Source organism: Sorex fumeus, unplaced genomic scaffold (assembly GCF_029834395.1).
Source record: "Sorex fumeus unplaced genomic scaffold, SorFum_2.1 ptg000098l, whole genome shotgun sequence".
Lineage (NCBI taxonomy): Eukaryota > Metazoa > Chordata > Mammalia > Eulipotyphla > Soricidae > Sorex > Sorex fumeus.
Genome location: NW_026606155.1, coordinates 53,772,942 through 53,797,842, shown reverse-complemented (window position 1 = coordinate 53,797,842; position 24,901 = coordinate 53,772,942).

Here is a 24,901-nt window from a genome sequence, read left to right as displayed (position 1 = left end):
TATTCAAACAGAAATAGCATTCACTTACATATTTAGTAATGTTTAACATTGAAAGTGCTACTATGGATTTGGTTTCCACCATCAGGTCTAATTCTACTAAACATGGCTAGGAAGTCAGTTCACTAATTTGAGTTATCCTTCACCCACTAAGATTTTCTGCTCTATTTAACTTCTTTACCAGCTTATACCCAGGTTATTATCACTTTCATATTATTTGAGGTATTTCCCTGGATGATAGTATATCATATTTTTGCACTTTTTATTCATCATTATGCTATGTAACTTTCTTATTAGAATGCACGAAAACATATAACATTCTCAACACTTTGGCAATGATTATGTGATATGAAAAAATAGAATAAAAATTAAGATATGTATTAAATTTCATGATAATCATGGCTAGATCTTATTTACTGAATCTTAACAGTGATAAACTTGCTCAGATTTTTTATATAAGAAAAAGAAAAAAATAATTTGGGGTCCAGAGAGATAGTACAAAAGTTAAGGCTCATATCTTGCATGTGGCCAACTCATTTTTTAAGGGTTTTGTTGTTGTTTTTGTATTTGATGGGGGAGGGAGGGAAAATTTGGGGCTATATCTGTCAATGTTGGATTCTATTGGATGCTGGGGATCAAACCTGGATCTGCTGCATGCAAGGCAAATGCCCTACCCACTGTTCTATTCTTCAGATCCCCAACTTCTATTAGCCCTGGCACCATTCAGTCCCTCAATCATTATTGAATATGTCCCTGGAAGTCCTCAAGCACCGCTGGAGTTGCCTAAGTGGTTCCAGCAATGCTAGGCCTAAAGAAAACTACATCATAGGGGCTGCAGCAATAATACAAAGTGTGGAGTTCTTACCATGCATGTGGCCTACCTGAGTTTGATCTTCAGCATCCTGTATGGTCTCCTGAGTATCACCATTGGTGATCCCTGAGCGTAGGAGTGATCCTGAAGGTAGGGCCAGGAATAAGCCCTTAGCACTGCTGGATGTCACCAAAAAAGCAAAAGCAAAAAAATCACATTCACTGGGCCCTATGAACTACAAAGCCAGTTCACTGAGAAGCTCCAGGAGACTCTGCAGGTACCCTGAGACCATTTGGGATTTTTGAAAAATAAAAATAAAATAAATTTGACTGAGAAAATACCTCAAAGTGAAGGTGTGCATTTTGGCATGCCAGAGCCCCGGATTTGATCCCCAAGCTCTGGACTCCCTCAAACTCCGTTGTAAAATGCTCCTAACTACTGAGTCCAGATAAGACTCTGAGAACCACCAAATGTGATCCCCAAACCACAAATAAACAATAAATATTTTTATTTGAGTGAATTGAAAAACACTATGAATAAATTTTTTAAAGAAAAGTTTAGATGTCTGCAAATATTAAATAACGTGAAAAATTTGAGGGAAAGTAGGGATAAATAAAAGATCAATCAAGCAAAAATGATTAAATGAGAATCTTCTGATCAAATTATTACATGTCTTCTTTGGAAAATAATGTCATTGAAATAAGATTTTGAAATTTCTAGGCACATAAATAGGAAAATGTATACTCAATCAGGGCTAATTCCCTAGTGGGCAAGAAGAGAAAGTTACTACAAATAAATTGCTTCTGTAAGCTCATAATATTAGCAGATTAGGTATTTCATAAATTAGCATGATAGGGCTGCAGAGATAGTACAGGGATGAAGGCTCTTAGCTTGTGTGCAGTCAGTGATTCCTGGCACCAAAAATGATCATGAGCCTTTTCAGGAGCCACCCCCAAGCCCAGATCCAAGAATAGCATCTGAGCATACCTAGAGGGCACCTGACATTCACCATCCACCCCCCCCCACACACACAACAAATGAACTAGTATGATTACCTTGACACAGAAGACAAAGAAGAGAAAGGATGACAGTTAAAGCTTTCATGAAGTACTAAGGGTATTTGACGATCTAAAGGAGAATTTAAATATAGCCATTTGTGTCCTTTCTCCACCAAGAGAAAAAGAAATTCTGGGCATGTCATAATGTCAGGCCAGTAATTTTTCAAGTAAACATTCTTTCTTTATAACTTTTAAATAACTATATAATACATCTATATATATATAAGAAAACTTGTGTCTTTGAAATTTTCCCTTTATTTCCATATATTTACTTTTAAATAAGGTTTTGCCTGTATTGCCAAAAATGCTTTGCAGAATATGGTAAAAAATACACTATCTAAAACTAAATATAACAGGTGATAAGATTAGTAAACTTATTTTTGGCCCAAATCTTTTATTTCTGCACATTTCTCAATTTTAAAACTTTTTAGATTGCTTTCCCAATTTATAAGCTTGGGGTCAGAAGACTGCAATGCTACAGAGACAGATAACTTATAACTCAAAGCTTGGAGACTATCATACTCTATAAGAGATATCAAACATTTCTTTAAAACCCTGCTAAAGGGAAAAAGGAAAAAAATGGGTCATGGAAAATAATGGTTGTTTGTGCTAGTTTAGGTGAAACTATATCTATTATATAAACCTTTGAACAGCAGTTTGCTATTAATTCAAGAGTCCCTCGATGATTGAGAGCAAAACCTAAGGATCATGCCACAGCAAAGGAAGTATTATGCCTTGGTGTTAGTGGACACTCAAAGCTAGTATATTAGGCTCTAAATGTTCCATTTTATACCAAAACTCCACCCTGGTCTTCTCAAGAGCTAACCTCTTCCTTTAAAACTTCCTCCCACACATATGGAGACATAAGGTCTTAATGGTTTTCTTCTCCATTCCCCTTAGAGCTGTCTCTGCTTATTATAAAGTGAAATAAATCCTGATTTGTGCTTGACACTCACATAATATCTATTATAATTTTAATTTTGGTCTTTGTCAGGGTTGATGGCATTTTATGCTGTGTTGTGATTGCAGAGAAAAATTAACAGCTTTCCAAAAAGTACATGGGATTACTGGAAATAAGTTTGAAACAAAGAATTTCTGAAATATGGCAGCATAATGATTTTAGCATTTAACTTCTTTATAATAAGTTAAACTATGAGCAATAAATGATATTTTAATATGCAAATTTTCCGTAAGATCTAATTATTCTATATTTCTTTTATTTTTCATTTGAAAATTGTTAGACATTAATTTCAATAATTATGAAAGTTTATGAATTATGTAACAAACAACTTATTTTCTTAGAGAATTTTATATGGTTTTTCAGAAGCATTCATTTCAAGTATACAATAATTTTATATCTGTATAATTTACTATGTGATAACTAATTCTAGTATTTAGCACTATATATAATTAGAAATTATTTCCTGGTGATAAAACTTTTAAGGTATACATTTTTAGCAAATTTCAAATGTGCAAAAATATACAATAGAATTTTATTAACTGTAGTCACCTGATATGGTTGCTTTTTCATAGTTTAGCCTAAAGTTACAGGTCTAGATATTTCAACAAACTTTACCCACTTTGCTTATTCCCATCTCCCACTTCTGGCAAAGACCAGTATGTGCACTTTATCTTTCTTTCTTTGTTTTCATCAATATTCCACATATACATATACATATATTCCACATGTATAATGAAATCATACAATATTGGTCTGTCTCAAATTTCACTTAGCACACATTGATCCATGATACTGAAAATGGCAAAACTTCCTTCTATTTTATGCCTGAATAAATAATCATATATGTTAAAATGACTGTGATAAATGTTTTATGTAATATCTTTCACATTATACTATATGCTTATTTGCATACACATATACACATATATCTAAATATACAACCTTTTCTTAGTCCACTTACCCATCAATGAACACTTGGGACATGGAAATATTTAAACTATTTTTATAGCCAAGAATATGTTGTGATATTAAAAATGCTTTTAACATTTGCATATTTAATTATCTACATTTTTATTATTATAAGAATCAAAAAGTATAATATTCACACTAAAATCTATATTTCGCAATTATGAAAGATTACCAATTATTATAACTGTGTATCTGCATGTGTACATGTTTAACAATATGCTTTTTGTATGAAATATGTATTTTAGAGGCATTATAATTTTAGAACAAAATTATACTTTTTCTTTATTCAGAAACTTGAGCATAGAACAGGTAATGCTCATATAGTGGATATACAAAAAAGATTTAAATGCATAAACCACAGAGAAATAAATTGCAATATTTAAAAGAACCATAGGTCAAAAGAATCTCCTATAATTTTATACCCAGTGAAAGGAACAGTATAACAAAATAAAATTTGTGTTAAATGACTGAATAGAATTAGTAACATTACAGAATTCAAGATAAAACTGAACTACTAATTCCATGCTAAACTACATATCAGCATAGCTTTTTTTTGAAGACTCCAAAATCATTTTATTTAATTGCAACCATCTTCCAATAGTATGAAATTTCAATTATAAAGTTGTATTAGCAATTTCCTTTGGTTTATATAAAACATCTCCACTGACTAATGAGATCTAGTATTTAGATAACTTTCTTTCTTAAAGCAAGATTACTATGTCTTTATTAAAATAAGATAACCAATTTTTTATAGCTGTAAACGCAACTCTTTACAGAATGCAATTTTGGAGAAATTATATCAAAGTCAGTGACCTGGTAATGGTTTTAGAATATTATTTCATGAGGTGTTAATTCATATCCTGACATATAAATAAAATATCAACTGTTCAACTCCCGGAAGTGGTTTAGTGATGGAATACCTGCTATGCTGACATGAACTGCAATTTTTTTTTTCCCTTTATTTTATTTTATTTTTTTTAAAGTTGTAGATTTACAATTTTTTGTGCTTTGGTTTCAATTATACAATGATTAGATACCCATCCCTCCACCAGTGCCCATTTTCCACCACCATGGATAATATCCCTCCCACCCCCATCCCCACATCCCCCCTGTCTCTGTGGCAGGGAAATCCCCTGTGTTCTCTCTCTCCTTTTGGGTGTTGTGGTCTGCAAAAGAGGCATTGAGTGGCAAACATGTTCAGTCCATAGTCTACTTTCGACATGCATCTCCCCTCCTGGGAGGATCCTCCAAACATCCTTTATTTGGTGCTCCCTTCTCTATCTGAACAGCCCTTTCCTCTAGGATACCCGGCTGGCCTCTAAGTTATGGAGTAATCCTCCTGGTGCTGATCTCAGCTATTCTTGGGTATTAATCTCATACTTTGTTACTTTATATCCCCCAGATGAATGCAATCTTTCTATGTCTATCCCTCTCTTTCTGACTCATTTCGCTTAGCATGATACTTTCCATATTGTACCACTTGTATGTAAATTTCATGACTTCATCTTTTCTAAGAGCTACATAGTACTCCATTGTGTAGATGTACCAAAGTTTCTTTAACCAGTCATCTGTTCTTGGGCATTCAGGTTTCTTCCAGTTTCTGGCTATTGTAAAGAGTGCTGCAATGAACAAACAAGTGCAGATGTCACTTCGACTATACATTTTTGCCTCTCTGGGATATATTCCCAGGAGTGGTATTGCTGGGTCAAATGGGAGCTCAATTTCTAATTTTTTGAGAATCGTCCATACTGTTTTCCAGAAGGGCTGAACCAGTGGACATTCCCACCAACAGTGAAGGAGTGTCCCTTTCTCGCCACATCCACGCCAGCATCGGTTGCTTTTGTTCTTTTGAATGTGGGCCAGTCTCTGAGGTGTGAGATGGTATCTCATTGTGGTTTTGATCTGCATCTCCCTGATGATTAATGATGTAGAGCATTTTCTCATGTGCTTTTTTGATGAACTGCAATTTTAATCCCCAGCACACACTACATCACCAAGTGCAGTCTCTGCATCACAGTTATCATGATGCTTCTTGCCAGAAATTGTGTTCTCCAGTACACTGCAACAAAGTATATGTGGGCACTACAACCCTAAATATTCAATCAGTCCCTGGACATTGCAACAACACTTGGGGTGGGGGGGGAACCATAACATTTGACAAAAGTGAGATGAATAAGAGAAGGTAATTCTGTTTTTAAATTTGAAGGAAGACTTCATTTGATTACATGAAAATCATGAAGTAACATGATTTTAATTTTGATTAAAATTATTTGCTGCTGGGGTATGGTACACCCAGCAGATCAACCTATATCTGCCAGGCAAGTTCATCAGAAGTCTAATGGTGCCTTCAAATTTCCAGATACTCCAAAATTTCTGCTGTGCCTTTGGCTGGACCCCACAACTTGGGGGACAAATTTACCAAGAAATTAAATGGCCAAAAGTTAGGTATGTGGGAGTGACACCCATAAATAACCTCTGGCTCAGCTATACAAGCTCATTTATTGGCCTTATTTCAGAGACCCATAAATCTTAAAAGAGATCAAAAGCCACAGGCAGGGCCAGAGGTGCAGCAGAATGCAGGAGCGTGAGTGCGCCCAGTAGGGCATATGGCAATAGTTTATTTCTCCGGAAAAGATGAAAGCAAGGGTCATGATCCAGAGACACACAAAAGAATCTCCAAACCAAGCAGCTGGCTGCAGAGATGCCTTTGGACTTTAAGCCAGGCCGATTTCACCCGGGTCCCTTAGACAGGGGCAGGTATGTGCTCACGTTCAGTGATCAAAAACTCCAGGCTTCAAGGGATAGGGGATGGGCCAGTCCCTCTCTTCCCTCTCCCCAACACTCCCCATGGGACCTTGGAGGTCACGCCTACAAACAGTCTCCAGCTGCTTTTAAACTACTTAATGGCCATGATCCAGAGACACACAAAAGAAACTGAACCAAGCAGCTCACTGCAGAGATTTCCCAGACCCTAATTATGATAGCACAGCAGGTAGGGCATTTGCCTTGCACTCAGCCAACATGGCCGACCCGAGTTGGATTCCTCCGCCCCTCTCAGAGTGCCCATCAAGCTACTGAGACTATCTCACCCGCACGGCAAAGCCTGGCAAGCTACCCGTGACGTATTAGATATGCCAAACACAGTAACAAGTCTCACAATGTTACTGGGCCCACTTGAGCAAATAGGTGAACAATGGGAAGACAGTGATAGTGAATTACCTAAAATTTTAGATTCCAGGAGCATGCGGTCACTTTTGCGGCCACACAGCATCTTACACGACTTGTAACAAGCAATACAAAAGAGAGTATGGGAGAGCTTGTCTGCCATAGAGGCTGGGGGAGGGTGGGATAGGTGGTGGGATGCTGGAGACCTTGGTGGTGGAAGATGTGGACTGGTTGGGTGATTGATCATTGTATGACTGAAACTCAAACAGGAAAACTTTGTAACTGTACCTTATGGTGGTTTAAATAATAATAAAATAATAAAAATAAAATAATAAATAGCACTGCACTGTAGCACTGTTCTCCTTTTCATCGATTTGATGTTGTTCATTGATTTGTTCATCGATCTTTGTTTTTCAAGGGGGCACCAGTAACATCTCCATTGTGAGACCTGTATTACTGATTTTGCCATATCGAGTATGCCATAGGGAGCTTGCCAGGCTCTGCCAGGTGGGCGAGACACTCTTGGTAGCTTGCTGGGCTCTCCAAGAGAAATGGAGGAATTGAACCCAAGTCAGCCACATGTAAGGCAAGTGCCCTACCCACTGTGCTATCACTCCAGCCCTAATAAATAAATAAAGTACTGTAGCACTGTCCTCCTGTTGTTCATCGAGTTGCTTGAGCGGGCACCAGAAACGTCTCCATTGTGAGACCTGTTGTTACTGTTTTTGGCATATCAAATACGCCATGGGGAGCTTGCTAGACTCTGCCATGTGGGCAGGATACTCTCGGTAGCTTGCTGGGCTCTCCGAGTGGGACAAAAGAATCCAACTTGGGTTGGCCATGTGCAAGACAAACTCCCTTTTCACTGTGCTATAACTCCAGCCCTAATAAATAAATAAATAAATAAATAAATAAATAAAATTATTTGCTGCTACTATCAATAAAGTTATACTATCTTTTACTAATTCAAGGCCTGTAATTATATGACACTCACATCCCATAGTTTTGTTTTATTTTGTTTTGTTTTTAATTTTGGAGTTGCCACACTCAATGGTGCTCATGGTTTACTCATGGCTCTGTGCTTAGAGATTATTCTTTGGGGAATCAGGACTATATGTGGTGGTGGGAGTAGGACCCAGGTCAACTGTGTGTAATGCAAGCATCCTATCTGCTGTACTATTACTTTGGACGCATTTAAAAATGTTTGTTTTGAGTTGTTCCCATCTGTGATCAGGACTGTGATCAGGGCTTATTCCTGGTTCTGTGCTTAGGCAGAACTAATGGCAGTAGTCAGAGGTTCATATGGATCATGTCAGGATCTACCATGAACAAGAAAACCTTGTATTATCTCTTTAGTGTTTCACAATCTTTTAACATCATACCCCATATTTTGTTTCTTGCAAATAATAAGTGTTTTCTTTCTATCTTATTTCCATGTGAGTAATTTGGGCTCAAAATAGTCATTATGCCCAGAATACCTTTCTCTTTCCTTTACCCTGAGCAAAGTATTCTTGTTTTAAAGTTCACATCAAAAATTAATTTATAGGTTTAGTTATTTATGCAAAAGGAATCATGTTAATTTTTTTATTTATGGAATTTCCATTTGTAATACTCCAATGTGATTAGTATGATTATTAGTCTTACCTATATGAGGAGATTCAAAATGAGGAGATTTAGGGTTTGGAGTTTGGAAAGGTTAAGTACTTCACCAAAACTCATCACTAGGATCCAGTGTGGTTATAATGTATGAATTCTATCAGCTTTGGAGCCCATGTGGGAAGAACCTAAAGGTTCATGGAAAGGGAGAGGGGTCAGTCATTATCATATCAGCATTCAGCATATGAAGGAAACCAATTTAGTTTTGCAAGACAAGAGCAGATGTTCACCAAGTCAGCAAGAAATCACGTCCAATGTCACATGGAGATGGATAATTTAGTCGTTTAGCCCTTTTTTAAAATTCCTGATTCATTAAATTATGAGGATAAATATATATAAATAAGCTGCAAGAGATTTAAGCAATAAGTAGGTGTCCAAACTAGTTAGCCAGATTTTAGTCATATACAGACCTCACAGATCTTTCACTGAGAGTATGGGTTTAACCACTGAACAATATGCCCAAGTAATAAATGTTTTTAATTTCAGCAAAGTATTTTGTTATATTAAAATATGTATTTCTGAAGTTTATTTTTGTTGTACCAGTGGTATACATTTTAAAATTTAAAAGTTTTAGTACAAAATTTGTAAATAGACTCAAAATGAAGAGAAGTATTATTTTTCCATATACCTAAAAATCACTTGATTTCACTTTCACTCTTTATAGCTTTTGAATCTCAACACTATGTAGGCTTCCCAGTGGAGTATGTTGTGATTGGTATTAATCAAACCACTAAATATGTACATTTTTTATGACCTTCAGATGCAAACTCCAATAGAAAAATTCAAATTTAGAAGGAAGTTTAGTAGCTAATTTCAAAATCAGGTTCACAAACTGGCACTCTGTTTTTTTTCTCTTTGCTTACACTGAATTTTATCTTTCTTTTCCTGAAGAAAATATCTTGTGTTATTTAAAGACATATTCTGTAATTGATGTATATATCTATATATTTAAGACTTATTTAAGACTTATTTAAGACTCTATCTATCTGTGTGTTGGTGTTTGTATGTATATATGTGTGTGTGTGTGTGTGTGTGTGTGTGTGTGTATACAGGTAACTAAAAAGAGTATTTTAATATTTCTCAACTGGATCTTCAGGATACTCCAAAGGGTTACAGATGGCAGTCATGTGAAAGGGCCAAAACATAAGACTTGGGAGCTAGCTCATAGTAAAAGAATACAAAAAAGAAAATAAGATTTAAAAAAGTCATTGTAAATTAAAGGTTGAGAAACACTGGCTTAAACCATTATTAACTACAAAGTTGACTAGGAGCTAAAAGCCTGATCTTTGCAATCAAACTAACCTATGCTGAAATCAGAGTTTAATTGTTCATTGTAATTCTAAGTCTCAGTTTTCTTTAAGTTTAAGTGATAACAGTGATAACTGCATTCATTTTATTTCTGGGAAAACTACTTATTGAGTTAAATGCTTGAGTTTATATATAGAAAACGCAGCAATAAACAGTAGATTGGACACTAGAACTTAACATTCCTTTAGGAGAAATAACAAAATAAGGCAAGATATATTTGAAAAAATGAGCAGAGGCTAAATTTAGAGTTTCTTTAACAAAGATGATTGACAGTTGAATTGGGTAGTTAGAAAATCCCATATTAAGAATGTGATATATGAATACTCTTTTAAAGAATGTGTCTGGGAAGACACTGTAAGATTCTATAGGAAAAAAACATAAACTTGAATTATTATTGGACAGAATAGTTAGGTATGAAGATCCAGAAATAAAAAGTATGATCCTGGGGCTATGGTGCTCCCAGCAGGTCAATCTGCACCTATGAGGCGAGTGCATCGGCAGCCTGATGGCACCGTCAGACATTCAGATACCCCAAAATGGCTGCTGTGCCTTTGGTCAGACCCTAAAAACTTGGGGCAAAGTTTACCAAGAAAGTAAGCAGCCAAAAGTTAGGTATGTGGGAGACACACCTACAAACCACCTCTGGCTCAGCTATATAATTGGAGACATGGCCTCCTGGTTTCTGATCAAACTGCTTAACAGCCATGATCCCAGAGACTCAGAAACGAATCTCGGAACCTAAAGGCTTTTGGCAGAAATGCGTCCTGTTCTTGCAATAGGTTACTGGCGCTGGGCCACTCCAGGTGGGAATAGGTTTCATGCCTTGGCCTGTTCCCTTTGGCAGCCCAGTAACCACCTTCCTCCAGAGGCCACTAGACGGTCAGGTTTGGGCCTGCAGTGTCAAGACACATGGGGCCTCACCAGATGGGGGTGAAACTGCCCTTTCTTCCACATCCCTGTGAGACCCCGAGTCGTTGCCTACAAATGGGCTCTCTGGCTCCTGATCAAGCTAATTAAGGCCATGATCCCCGAAACTCAGAAACAAATATCGCAACCCAGCAGCTTTTGGCAGAAATGCATCTGGACCGCATACAAGGTGGCTACCGCTTCAGAGCTTATTGGAAAACCAGGTATGAGCCGGTGGTAACGGGGCAACTGCATTCTCATGGGAAGGGGGGCGGTACTGGCTTGTCCTTCATGCCTTACCGAGGTCGCAAGTTGCCCCACCATGAGCATCTCTCCGGCACGGCCATGGTTCCAGAGGCAAAAGGACTTAATTCAGAGCCCGGCAGCTTGCAGCAGAAAAGTGAATGGACCATGTTTTAAACTATGGTGCCATGCCTCCCGGGGAGGGAATAGGTGTTGCCCTTCCACCTCCCCCTGAATTTATATAATAGTCATAATGTCAAAAACCTTGACACTTCAAAATATTTTAATTTATCTTTATTACAACAGATTTTTTAAATGATGGCATCACATTCATATGAAACATAATAGCTGTGTAATTTTTTTAAAAGTGAGCATACAGAACAGTATATTTTTGTTCTTACTAGAAGGAAAGTGTTCTCAATTTATAAGGAACAAAGGTAAAGGTAAAGGTAAAGGCCCTCCCGTTGATCGTCGATTTGCTCGAGCGGGCCCAGTAACGTCTCCATTGGAGACTTTGTTGTTACTGTGTCTGGCATATCAAATACTCTCGGTAGCTTGCCGGGCTCTCCGAGAGGGGCGGAGGAATCGAACTCGGGTCGGCCATGTTGGCCGCTTGTAAGGCGAACGCCCTACCCGCTGTGCTATAAGGAACAAAAATAGGGGATAAAGGACATACAGATTTAATTTTTCCAAAATGAAAAGTTGACATGTACCAAGAGAAAACAAGGTAGAAAGAAACGAGCATACACACACTTGATAGTGAGAATTAAGTGCTGCCCTGGAGTCACAAGGTTTGAAATGCCTCTGGAGTAATTATGAAGAAGTAAGATTTAGAAGTTTTCCTTTTCTTGGAACATAGAAGGAAAGAGTAAAAGGAAAAAAAAAGATGAGTAAGAAGGTAAATGTATGATGGAGAAAAAAAATGGACTCTGAATTATTTTAAGTATATCAAGATCTGAAACAATGAAGATTGGAAACTTAAAGCAGTATTCTAAGATAAAACAAAATAAATATTCTTGACCTGAAGAAGCTGAGAACATATAAAAATTAGTTTAGAATTTTCCAAGTACCAATTTGTGACAACAAAGATCTACAAATAGTGAAAAAGCAAAACCAGATTATAAATAAACACAAGTCAGAACAGCCTAACCTTTTCCTACACCAACAAGTACTTGGCAAGAAAATTTAAGAAAAAATATGTTCTTTGAAGAGTTTCTTACTCATCAAATAATGTTTCCTAGGTTAAGCTCCAACTCCCTTTGCAATCAGGGATGTCTGCACAGACCCCCCGTTTTTTTTAACAATTAAAAAAAGTTAATTTAACTGCAAAGAGCTATGTTTGAAGAATTCATCAAAATGTAATCTTGAAACTGCATTTACTCAAAAAAATTTAAAAATTGACTGTGAGAAGCAATACTTATAGATGACGTGTTGTAATGTGAATTAGCATCCAATTATTTCTCCTTTTTTGAGGGTGTAGGGTGGGTACTGTGAATCAGTCCCATGGCCTTTCACATACAAAGCACATGTCAGAACACTGGGCCACATCCACGATGCTACCTTCAGTCTGATAGAGAGCTATTTCTCAAATTTGGTTAAAGTGAAAGCAAGTAATCTCAGAATTATTAGTATAGAAACACAAAGAAAATTTTATGATGAAATCTTTCAGTAGTAAGCTAGTCTAAGTTAAGAAGAATTCTTATGGCCAAAATAGAGTACAGCAGTACAAATGGAGTACAGCACATGCTTTCCATGTGGCCAACTTGAGTTCAATCCCCAGCATCCCATGTGGTCCTCCAAGCACTGCCAGAAATCTTTCCTGAGTGCAAAGCCAGAAGTAACCCATGAGCATTGCTGGGTGTGCCCCCCAAATAAAATAAATCAAATAATATAATATATAATATTATATATTACATTATATATTATATTTAATATAATATTCTACAGAGTATTCCTTTGGACAAACTGGCAGGCTACCGAATGTAGCCTGCCCACACGGCAGAGTCTGGTAAACTCCCCGTGGCGTACCCAATATGCCAAATACCAGTAACAATGATGGGTCTCATTCTCCTAAAAAGCCTTGAATATAATCTCAGGCCTAGGATGAAGGAGACGTTACTGGGGCCTGCTTGAGGCAATCGACGATTAACAGGATGATTTGATTTGATTTTTGATTCCTTGGGAAATGTCAATATATATCATTAAAAATTATCACTGCAGTTCTGTACACCCTAAATTTAGAGATAGCATGAGATTATGTGTGAAACCCTGAATCATAATAGTAGTGCTGTGTATCTTTAATTAGAAAAAAATTTAATTTAAAGTTGATTTCAAAGAAACATCAAGTATAGAGGCTTACACAACAATTGTGTACAGTACATAATGTCTTGACATTAAAAGTTAATTTCTATCTCTCACTTTACACTTGATCACTTTCACTCAAATTGTCCACATTCTTCTCTCTTCTCTTCTGGTAACTACTAACTCGTTGGTACCATGTAAGACTTTATTTGCTCATTTGTTTTGTTTCTTTACCACATGTGAACAAAGACTTGTAATATGTCTTTTTCTACTTGACATCTATGTGCAATCGCCTCCAGATTTTCATCTTTGTAAATAGTTGGTAAAATGACATTGTGCATATATATACATATATATATACACATATACATATACAATATATATTCCATCTTTATATGCTCATCTGTAATGGGCTTTTATAATTCTTATATTTCTTCTATCCTTTGCTACTATAAACAAACAATTCTTCATAATAATGAGAGTGCACATACTTCTTTCAATTAGTGTTTTCCAATCTTTAGATAAATACCTAGCATGGGTTAGTTGAATCAAATTCTATCACTTATAGTACAAAGCAAATTGGTGTATTTTTAGAATATAAGCTATATAGGAAAATTCTGCCCTAAATCTATTGACTAACCAACTAAACTTCAGGAATTTATTTAAAAAAAAAGTGAATACAAATATTTTACAAAATGATGGGTTTTGAAACATTTTCCAAATAGAGCTAACTTAAATATCTAATAGTATGGAGATAGTTTTGTCTGTATCAATTCACAGAAATATAATGCAGTCACTAACAAGTCATAAGTAAGATGCCAGAAACAAATGGTATGTAAATCATGCCTCTGCTATTATAAAGCATAAATGCAAGTAAAAACATACTGAAAAAAGAGAATAAATGACAATAATAAAAATATAGTAAAATAACTGATTATTTTTGTTAAAATTCTGTGATTTGTATTTTCACCTTTACATAGTTTTATAATTATTTTTCTATAAAATTAACATACAATTTATTATTGCACTGTAGCTCTATCTTCCCATTGTTCATCTATTTGCTCGAGTGGGCACCAGTAACGTCTCACAACAAATTGTGAGACTTGTTTTTATTGTTTTTGGCATATCGAATACATCACAGGTAGTTTGCCAGGCTCTGCCTTGTGGGCAGGATACTCTCGGTAGCTTGCCAGGCTCTCCAATAGGGGTGAAGGAATCAAACCTGGGTTGGCCTAATGCAAGGCAAATGCCCTACCCTTTATGCTATTGTTCCAGCTCACAATTTATTAGAATAAAAATTAAATATGAAATTTATATTCAATATTTGAGGGTTTATTACGAGGAAGACAATGAATAAAATTTATAATTGTTGCTGTTTTGGATCTGGTAAACCAAGAAATGGAAAATCTCCTTCTACACTCTTTTCCCATAGCTCCATTTTAATATCTGAAGATCTTTGAGTTTCTAGGGACTACAAAGTGAGAATCACTAATTCAACCAATTTATTCAGTTTAATAAAATCCAGGACACCTTAGTGAAAATTTCTTTGTAAAGGCAAAACTAGAATGGTTATCTGGCACCACACTTTCGATTAAATCAAAATGAAACTTCAAATTCTTCTCAGGCTAGTTTGAAGTTCTTTGTTTGCCCTTATCTATTAAGACAGCTCACTATTTTAAAAAGGAAAAAAATAAATGTGTGGGCGGGAAGAAGCAAGGAAAAGTTCAGTTCTTCAAATGATGGAAATGATTGACTTTCAAATACATTTGAAATCCTGAAAATCTTGTCTGTTTTTCCCTCTCCTTGTAATCCTTTATGAAAAACATATCCATTTTTAGTCTCAATAAGAGTTAAAGTATTCCTTTTTCTGAGACCACCCTAGCATGTTACAGAGACTACTTACTCCCAGCATAGTGCTAGCAATAACTTCTAGCGGATCTAGGGTAACATGATGTGCCAGGAATTGAACTTGGATCTTTAATCTGAAAAACATATACTACAGCACTTTGAGCTATGTCCTTAATCTGTTATTTTTCTTTTTCTTTTTCTTTTTCAAGGGCTGGAGTGATAGCACAGCGGGTAGGGTGTTTGTCTTACACGGGGTTGACCCATGTTCAATTGCTCTGTCCCTCATGGAGAGCCCGGCAACATACCGAGACTATCCTGCCCACATGGCAGAGTCTGGCAAACTATGTGAGGTGTATCCGATATGCCAAAAACAGTAATAAAAAGTCTCTCAACGGAGATGTTACTGGTGCCTGCTCGAGCAAATTGATGAACAACGGTAGGACAGTGCTACAGTACAGTGCTACATTTTTTTTTCAATTGGAACTCAAATACACTGATAAATCTCAAATTCAATGGAAAACCTTACTGTAAGGTCACTAATAATGCTCGCTTCTTGTTTATTGACTTAATCACTTAATCACTTAACTTCCCGTTAGTCGTCGATTTGCTCGAGCGGGTGCCAGTAACGTCTCCATTTGTCCCTGTCGCGTGCTAGTGTAGCCCAATGGCATCTCTTCGCTCCGGGAACATGAAGGGCCTCAACCTGATCGTTCATGATCTTGACGAAGAAGTCTGACCATCTGGAAGGTGGGCGGCCACGCGGTCTTTTGACATCCCGTGGAATCCAGTCGGAAACAGCTCTAGTCCAGCGGTCTTCTTTAAATCTCATTACGTGACCAGCCCATCTGATTTTCGACACCTTGGCAAATGAGACAGCGTCCCTGATCCTTGATCGTCGACGGATGTCAGAACTCCGGATTCGTTCTCTCATTTGAGTGAAACGTGATATTCCAAGCATAGCTCTTTCTATTCTTCTTTGGGAGACCTGAATAGCGTTCTCATCTTGTTTGCGTGGGGCCCAGGTTTCTGAGGCATATGTTAATGCAGGAAGAACAGTGGAATCAAAGAGATGTGCCCGGAGCCGGAGGTTCTTCGTCCTCTTAGCTATTTCTTTGACGTTCTTGAAGGCGTTCCAAGCCGCTCTCTTCCTCCTGCTCAGCTCGGGTGCCAGGTCATTTGTCATGTTGACCTCTCGACCTAGGTAGACATAGCTGTTACATTCGGAGATGGTCGTTCCATTGAGAGCGAATGGGGCGTCAGGAACGAGGCTGTTTCTCATAAACATTGTCTTCGTAAGATTCAACTGTAGTCCTACCTTTCCACACTCATGGTCAAAGTCTGCCAGCATTTGTGCCGCTTGGCTGATGTTTGGTGTTATTAAAACAATGTCATCAGCAAAGCGGAGGTGGTATAGTTGCCGACCATCTATCTTCACTCCCATTCCTTCCCATTCCAGTCATCGCATGATGTTCTCGAGGGTGGCACTGAAGAGTTTCGGTGAAATGGTATCACCCTGCCGCACCCCTCTCTTGACATCAACGATCACTTCCTTGTGGAAAGATGAGATCCTGGTAGTGAATCCGCAATACAGCTCACGGAGGATCCTGATGTATTGGGCTTGAATGCCCTGATTGGCTAGGGCTTCAATGACCGCTTCCATTTCAACAGAATCAAAGGCCTTCTTTAAATCAATGAACGTTAAACAGAGCGACATCTTGAACTCCCGAGAAACCTCGATAAGCTTGGTTATTGTGTGGATATGGTCGATGGTGCTGAATCCTTTGCGGAACTCTGCTTGCTCGCATGGTTGTCCTTCATCTAGTGTTCTGCCAATCCTACTTAGGATGACTCAAGTGAACAACTTGTAGATGACAGACAATAGGCAGATCGGGCGATAGTTGCCAATGTCATGGATGTCTCCCTTCTTGAACAGTAGTACGGTCCCGCTGGTTTTCCATTGGGACGGAATCTTGCATTCAGACAGGTAGCGAGTGAAGAGCCAAGCCAGTGTATTGATGAGTACTGACGGAAGGTTCTTCAGGTGTTCTGGTCTGACCTTGTCTGGGCCGGGTGCTGTTTGTTTCTTTACCAACGAAATGGCATGTCGGATTTTGGAAGGGAGAACGTTGGGGACGATATATCCATCCTGTGGAATTTGGTATGTCGGCAAGTGGACATGGTATGTCGGCAAGTGGACATGGCTATCGAAGAGATTTGAGTAGAAGTCATGGATAATTTTCTCCATTGCTGTTCTGGAGGACGTGATGGATCCATCAGGACGTTGGAGGGCAGTCATCTTGGTCTTATAGTTGGCGAGGACAGGCGGGCGTTACGAATACTTTTCCCGGCTTCTGCCGCATCTACCAGTACTTCTGCTCTTCTCTTTTTGAGGTCTTCCTTGATCGCATCTCTGCACTGCTTTGCAAGCTCGGACGTTAGCTTGTGGTTACCTGAGGCATGCGCCTAACCACGCTTGCGAATTAGCTCAAGAGTTTTCGAAGATAGGCGATTTTTTGTGGCTATCTCTCTCTTGGCATTCCTCGCACATTCATGGAGGTGCTGAACCAGTGAATCGTATTCCTAATCAATGTTGTCAACAATGGCATCTTCCCATGTTGCCGCAATAGTACCAAAGAGTTCCCAGTTGGTGGTCATTCTGGGAGTTCTCTTTTTGAACTTTGCAGCCCTTTCTCCCCACTCTGTGAAGTAGAATTTTGCACGAAGGAGACGGTGGTCCGATCCTGTTCGAAATTTTGGGACAACAGCGACAGCAGTCAGGCAAAACCGTCGATTGAATATGATGTGGTCTATTTCGTTTTGGAATCGTCCACCAGGAGACTCCCTTGTCCATCGTTTAGATTCTGCCTTCTGGAACTGTGAGTTACCATGAATGGTCTTGGTCGACATGATGAACTCAGACAGTCTCTCACCCTGTTCGTTCCATTCTAGGCCATGGGTCCCGATGTGAAGTCCTTCAGCTGATCTTCTCGATCCTATCTTGGCATTAAAATCACCCACAATGATCTTGTAGAAGGTGTGGTCTTCTTTATAGAACTTCTCTAGCTCCATGTAGAACTTCTCGATTTCTCTTTCATCATAATGAGATGTTGGTGCGTAGACAACGAAGATAGAAACTGCAGGCAGTGAGCCACATCTATTCAAATGTAAACGTCTGATTCGAGTTGTTAGGCATTCGAATGAATCAATGCTCTTGGCCAAATTTGTGTTGACAAGGACACCGACACCTCCAACACCTCTTTTATCGCATGTTCCGAGGAACAGTTCTTCTCCAGTGTCGAAAACGGCATGGTGAGATTCGTGCCTTCTTGTCTCGGTCAGACCAATGATGTCGTACTTGATCATTTGCGCTTGTACCATCAGGTCCTCGATGGATGCATCTGATGCTAGTGTACGTGCATTGAAAGTACAGACGATCATTTTTGTCTTCCTTCGTTGTGGCAGCCTAGGTCGGCCTTGAGATTTTGTCGGCCTCTCCTTTCTCATCCTTCTCAGTGCTGCCATGTCTGTGAAGCCTTCAGGGTCAGGTGAATGAGACCAGTTGTAGTTACTGGTTTTGGCATATAGAATACACAGCGAATAGCTTACCAGGCTCTTCCGTGCGGGCGGAATACTCTCGGTAGCTTGCCAGTCTTTCCGAGAGGGATAGAGGCTTTTGGGGTGACCTCTAATCACCCGTGTAGGTGTTACCATATTTGAACCCTATCAAATATGGTACAACAATTCCGGAAAAAGGGTATTTAGTGTCTTATGATGTGTTGCACGGCCGCTTGCGGCCACGCGGGTCCGGAAAGCATCCTGGAGTGTGGCGACGGCTGGGTAGTGGAAGTAGTGTCAAGAGTGGAAGTCTGCCAGTGGGGTATTTATCTGGGTAGGGTGGGTCTCCTGTGCGCAATTCGATCCCTGGGTGGTTGATGGAAGCAGACAGGACAGGGTAGGGTGGGGCTCCTGATTAGAATCCCTTTGTCACCTGTGGTGGTGGGAGCAAGCAGAGAAGCTCTATCCCTGTGTCCGCCGAGCCTGAAGTCCAAGGTCTCAGAGAGTTCCGCTTATCTTGTTCTGTGGGTCTTCAGTCGTGCATGGGTCTCGGCTGGAGCTGCCACGCGGGTCCGGAAAGCGTCCTGGAGTGTGGCGACGGCTGGGTAGTGGAAGTAGTGTCAACTACTTTATTGACAACTTTGAATATTGTGACTCACTAAAATGATTCCATTTGTGATGTTGCTTAGCACATCAGCTTTGCTTCTTCTCATGGATTAAGAGTAGAATTATGACTGCCTGTGTTTCTGTGGTTTTATTTTTTTCTTGTTATTTCTGCCCCTTTCTTTCCTCCTGTTTTTCCTGTTGTTCTACATATGGATTTGACTCAGAATACTTTTCATATCTGTCTGGTTTGGTGTTTGCTTTCTACTATGTATCTACTTCATCTTAATGGAAAATTTTGACTGATACAGCAGGAGCTGAAGTGTGGAGCGCCAGAAATCTCTACCCATGAAACAGGTAGCCAATCAGAATGTAGAATGGGATGGAATGGGTGGGCTTTGGCAGCAATGAAAGAAGTCCCCAGGCCACCCTACCCACCTCTTTTCACTGAAGCTCTCTGGACTCTCTCCTGCATCTCCAGAGCAGGTAGTGTGGCACACCTTGATGTGTAGCCCAGTACCATTCAGGGTCAGATAGGGGCAGGTACAGGCAGGGCTCAGATGCCTACGAGTGACAAAGTACTAAGCACAGTACTCTCACCCATGTGCAATAATAGACAAGACCTGGCCATCATTTACGGAGGGCGAATAGACTGCATGGCACTAGACAAGAAAATCATTCACCCTACAGGGCAGCATCAGGGACAGGACCTGATGAGAGAAGGTCTGAATATCTGGGAAGAGACCTGGTACCATCTACCTTTTCTGTACTATAAAATAACTTGCAATCTTCTGAGTTTTGTATGCAAATCTTTCATACAATTCTGAACAAGCCACAAGCACGGGAAAATCAGCTATTGCACTAACATTGAAAATTTAAGGTATGCTTAATTATTCTACAGAATTCACTAGTATAGTACCTTTTAGTCATCACTACAAAAGACACATTTCTTACTTACCAGCTATTTTCTAAAAAGTATCTATGCTTACTGAGACAGACTAGAAATAACCACCTCTTCAGATTAGATTAAATTTGAATGATGGGCTCCAAAGTTTGTATATCTAGCCTCTCAAAAAGGAATATGAGGCATTTCTTTGAGTGTCAAAATCTTTGTACCAATAGGACTAATACCGGTGAGAGGATAGCAGAGTAGAATACTCTTTCTATTACAAGACCCACAGGAGCATCTTACTGTTTTGTAAGATTTCTACACGAACTACCATAGTCTGGGGGGTTTAACTCATATAAATTTATTTTCTCAAACTTCTAAAGGTCAGAGGTCTGAGATCAAAGTGTGCGTTTGTTTCTTCTGCACATACTCTCCTTGACTATTGGATGAATATTTTTTTTAATCTACATTTCTTCAAATGGTATTTTTTCATGCATGTATGTCCTAGTCAGTACTCTTATAAAGGTACCAATTACGTCTGATTAGAACACATTCATAGGACCTCAGTTTATTTAAATTATTTCTTTGATGATCTTATTCCAATAAATCTCAGATTCTCAAATACTAGGGTTTAAGATGTCAGCATTTGAGTTTTGAGGGGTACAGTTCAATCAATAATATTTCAGTATTGCTTTTTCTCCAACAAACCTGAGACAATTTTTTGTCTGATGAGAAAAAGATAAAACCCTGCTCCCAGAAGAGAATAGCGCAGAATCTCCTGCCTTCGTGCCTAGCTGTCCTGACTGGGGCCCCTTGGAGGAGGGTGGGTTGAGTTTCCCTCCCCACCCTTAGCAGAGTCTCGGCAGCTCCGGTTCCAGCAACGGCCATGCTTGAGACCACTCTCCACATGTTCAGACGGGTCTCAAGCATGCGGGAACTGGCGGAAGAACCCAGGTGTGCGGGACCCGGGGCGTGAATCTCCAGGCCTGCTCAGATTGGGGCTGGGGCCACCTCCGCCCAGAACCCCCATCTTCCAGTGTGTGGGCATTGCACTCACCAACTGACCCCGGTGCCGTGTGGTCCCGCCAATGGCTGGGACCCAGAGACTATAAAACCCTGCTTTGGGAAGCGTGTGGCCGCATTAGCGGCCACACAACATCTTATTATCTAGTTTTAAATCTGGAGAACCTGGCAGACAACCAAAAGTATCCTTCCCACATGGCAGAGTCTGGAAAACTCCCTGTGGTGTATTCAATATGCCAAAAACCAGTAACAATGATGGGTCTCATTCTACTGACCCTGAAAGATCCTCCAATGTGGCACTTTTTAAAATCTCAGGGCTAAGACAAAGGAGACATTACTGGGGCTTGCTCAAGGCAATAGATGAAAAACAGGATGACAGTGATACAGTGAGAAAAAGATATTTCCATTATCACATTTTAAAAAATATTGTATCTTAGGTCAACAGCATCTATTTTGAACATCAAAACTAAGAGCTGTCTCTTTTTCACTTATTTCCTGCTGCATCTATATATTAGAAAAGTATGTTTTTGGTACCTTGACTTAATTTTATCTTTTAGAAAAGACATTATGAGAAATAGCAGTACATAATGAAAAGGAAAAATAAATTAAAATTATAGAATAATGCTTAAACATCAGTGAACAAAGTCTTAGTGATTACATATTTTTAATTTGTTTTTAAATGTTGGTAAGAATATAAGAATTATCTGGGAGGGGGTATGGTGCTGCCAGATGGTCAATCTGAGGTGAGTACATCAGCAGCCTGATGGCACCGTCAGACTTCCAGATACTCCAAAATCGCTGCTGTGCCTTTGGCCAGACCCCAAAAACCTGGGGCAAAGTTTACCAAGAAAGTAAATGGCCAAAAGTTAGGTATGTGGGAGACACACTCACAAACCACCTCCAGCTCAGCTATATAATTGGAGGCATGGCCTCTCTGGTTCCTGATCAAACTGCTTAATGGCCATGATCCCAGAGACTCAGAAACAAATCTCGGAACCCAGAGGCTTTTGGCAAAAATGCATCCGAACCACATAAAAGGTAGCAGCCACCTCAGAGGTTATTGAAAAGCCAGGTATGACCTGGCGGTAACTGTGGTCTTATAAGTAGGGGGACAGTACTGGCTGGTCCTTTACGTCCTACTGAGGTCAAAAGTTGCCCCTCACGAGCGGCTCTCTGGCACAGCCATGGCTCCAGAGGCAAAATAACTTAATCCAGAGCCCGGCAGCTTGCGGCAGAAAAGTTAATGGACCATGCATTAAACTACAGTGCCATGCCTTCCCAGGAGGTAAAGGGTGCTGCTCCCTTCCGCCTTTTTCCTCCCCGGCAGCAGAGTGGCCGCCGCCTCAGAGCTTGTTGGAATGTCAGGTATGAGCCCATGGTGACAGGGCAACTGCAGTCTCATGGGAAATGGGGGGCAGTACCGGCTCATCCTTCATGCCCTACCGAGGTCACAATTTGCCCCCATAGTGACTCTGCGGCACAGCCATAACACCTGACACACAGAAACCAATCTCGTAATTATACGGATCTTTGCAGAAATCCAAAATCATTATATGACATTATATGATTCTCATGCCAGCTATAGAAAACAAAGTATTTCACAATGCCTTTACAGCAATTCTGATTGTTGGAGGGGGAAAATTCTAAACAATAATGGTGCATCTTTTGTCGAAATAATGAATGTAATCAATGTCGAGAAGAGTTAAATCATCTGCCTCACAGGCATTGGGAGGGGTGGGAAGTGGGGCATATTGGGGTTCTTGGTGGTGAAAAATGAGTACTTGTGAAGTGAAAAGGTGCTTGATGATTGTACGACTGAGATTTGAACCTGAAAGCTTTTGAACTTTTCCCACAGTGATTCAATAAATAAATATAAGAAGAAAAATAAATAAATAAAATTATGAAAAAAAGAATATAAGAATTATCACAATTTAATACTTTATCATAATCAACATATTATTAGCATATTACTGAGCCTTTTTTGATAAAACTAATAAAAACTCTTCACCAAAATTTTATAGTTTTGTTGCTCCATTTTCTAGACTGCTTTTACATTTAGTAGAGTTAGAATAAGTACTTCACATTTCTTTAGTAAGTTTCATTTTGTTATGTTTTAGTGTGTATTCATTGATATATTTTTATACCTTTTGCAATTTTTGCTTTCCTTAGGGTTTATCCAGTCAGAGCTAGCACACATGCAATAACAAACTACTTTTCAAAGTACAAAATGATTCTGAATAGGAAAAGAATCACAGGATGAGAAATTGAAAATTTAATCTGTAATATTTATTGTTGATGTCCCTATCAGGTTGTAACTATGCTAGAAAATAAACCATAAACCAGCCCACATAAATTATTGTGAATTTAATTGCATCATTTTCCACTTCCTCAATGTGAAAAAGTCACAGTTAAATTTTAAGCTAATGTAATTATTATATAATTTAAAGGAGCAAGAAATCAGGAGTATGTGAATAATCGCCCAGAATAGTCAATAATTAGTTATATGACCTTTCATTCATCTGTATAACCTTTCAAGTTCAATTTTCTCATCTAAAAAAGTGCTAACTAGATAATCTATTCGATACTTTTTGCTTCTAATAAGGTAACTCTTCTAGTGATCTAAGTTATTTATGCCACTCATGACTTCTGAAATGAAGCTGCTATTGCTAAATTTTCTTGCCTAAGTCTTAACAGTATTATCCTGAAAATAATATCTTGATATTTTTCTATCTGATTGCTTGCCTTCACATTTTTGTAGTGAATTATTGTCATACCCAATTTCTTCAGATTCATTCAGCAATTGTTAACCTTGTGCCCAGAGATGGAGCATATTTTGAAAAGTATGGAAGTATGCATCTATCTAATGCATAGCCGTAAACTATACAATACTTTTTAGGAAACTTAATATAAGAAAAAGAAAAAGAAGGATTATATTTAAAGGCACTTGGGACTTTTTTTTTCTGGGAGTATTGCTTTGGGTTACACCCAAGTGTTTTCAGGGCTTGTTCCTGGCTCTGAGTTCAGCAATCATCCCTGGCAGGGCAGGGCAGACAATATGTAGTGCTGGAAACTGAAACCAAGCCAGCCGTGTGTAAGGCAAACACCTTGTCTGCTATACTATTTTTTCAGCCCACATGTATGGTAAAGCACATTAAGAATATGGGGAGGCGGGAAGCAATCTGTTTTCTATTATTTAATTACATATGAACATCAAAGTACACACTATAATATACCCTAAAATCCATATTTATTATTAAAATGAGTACACTTTTTAAAAATTTTTTTATGTAGGAGTACTGCTATTTATTCAGCCACTGATTAGCTGATTGAATTGGGCATAAACTCCACCTTACTTTTCTTTCCATAATTTTATTTATTTTTTTGTTCCTTTATTTATTTATTGAATCACTGTGGGAAAAGTTACTAAGCTTTCAGGTTTAAGACTCGGTCACAAAATGATCAAACACCTCTCCCTTCACCAGTACTCATTTTTCACCACCAAGAACCCAATATACCCCCTTCCTCCCCCTCCCAATGACTGTGAGGCAGATGATTTCCACTTAACTTTTCTCTACATTGATTACATTCATTATTTTGACAAAAGATGA